Source organism: Pinus tabuliformis, chromosome 3_1, assembly GCF_031772625.1.
Source record: "Pinus tabuliformis cultivar Carrire ecotype Pingquan chromosome 3_1, CPIR1, whole genome shotgun sequence".
NCBI lineage: Eukaryota > Viridiplantae > Streptophyta > Pinopsida > Pinales > Pinaceae > Pinus > Pinus tabuliformis.
In genome coordinates, this window is record NC_142301.1 from 478,680,223 (window position 1) to 478,682,044 (window position 1,822).

The window sequence follows — 1,822 nt, forward strand, 5'->3', positions numbered from 1 at the left end:
TGATGCTACCGGATTGTGCAACCTTGGGGACCAGTCCCTTAGTATCCGGGGAATACAAGGACAATCACGATGGAAGTGGATCCCTTTGCAAATGACACATGGCGATTTAGGCCCGGTCGGTGCAGTGTGTGGGTTTTTGTCAGCTTTCTTCTGCTTGCCCCCAGTCGCCTTCGCCATAGGCTCCTTCTGCTTCTTTTCTCTCTTCTTCTTTTCCTTCTTCTCCTTGGGAGGCTGACTTTTGCCAGCTCTACCTTGCGAAGATGAAGGATCAGAGGAAGTATCGTAAGAAGTGGAAGGCTGGTGGGTAGTTCTAGATTGTTCTGACTGTTGATTCGACTGCTCAGGATTAGTGGCGATCTGGACTACATTAGTTGAAAAGAGCCATACAGGGAGGCCGATTGTCAATCCTGGAAGTGACAATGTAGCCATATGAGGCGCACCAACATCTCCCCAAGAGGAGAAGGGATTTGGACTTCCGCCAAGGTTACTTCCTTGGTTGGTGGGCTCCATACTTTTCAACTGAAAGATCAACGTGGGAATAACAGGTGATTATGTTCCGCTTAAAATAAATTTTATTAACGACGCTTTTAGACACAAACTTGCTTTTTCATGTTTTAAGAGTCGAGAAAAAGCTAAAGATGACTCTAGTCGCCTTCGATGTATTAACGAGCCCGAAGTGACAAATGCTCGGTTGGACTTTTTCAGTTATAGAGTTTGAAAAAGGCCAAAAGAAACTGCTCTGGAGATCTAGGCAGAGGGTGTGCCAAACCTTTCGCGAAACCACAGAATACGTTTTACGGTACGGGTGGTCGATCTTCGTGAATGCTGTGTTCACTGCATCGCGATCAGTAGGGCGGCCGACACGATTTCCTAAGGATAAAGGATAAAAGCCTATAGGGGTCTCCCAATATACGCGACGGTACGCGGGAGCACAAGTCCGTGTTAGTGCCACCGACTCTCAGGAGGAATCACCCACCTTCGTAGAGATCGACAGTCACTATGTTTAACGACGCCGGAACACGTCTCTACCTAGACCTCTAGATGTTTGCGTTATGTTACAAAGCGTTGTTATGTAAATTGAGTTTTTTTTAATGTTGATCTTGCTTAACAGTTTGCCTTTCAGGGTCGCCACGAGATGTATATATACAACTTCCTATATGCAATCTAAGATGAGAAGCAAATCTTTTCAATCTTTCAACTTTGAAAACCTTAATCTACTGAGGGAAAAGAAAGACACAACTTTTTCCACAGATCATAGAACACACACTAAAATGCACATTTCCCTAAATCGTCAAGCACACAGTCAAATGCAAAATGCACAATGCATGTATTTCTTTTCGTTATCCTTAATGTTGATGTAAGACAGAAAGGAAACTGTTGTATAATTTTGAATCTAATTTCAAGTAGAAATAAACAAGTTTGTCCAATAATCAAAAAGACACCTTATGATCGACTTGTTTAAACACAGGAAATGTATAGATCCAAACCATAAAATGAAAAACAAACAAACTCAAACAGCCATGAACAGTAATAAAACTAGCTCATAAGATCACAAAGACACTTTTACAGTTCAGGATCTAAGAGGCCACAACTATACTGGTTCGCTTTTCACAATGGGAAACTGTAACTGAAACAAGAAATACTGAAAGAACATTCACAGTTTCATCACACAACTGAGGCGGAATAATGTCAAGGAGAATGGTTTACAGCAAGTACAATGACCAGCAAGCAATCAGCAAAAAATTCAGTGAAAACAGGGCTCAGACACAAAGGGAAACCTCAGCAAGACACTGGCTAACTGGACCAGCGCAGGCTCTGGTCT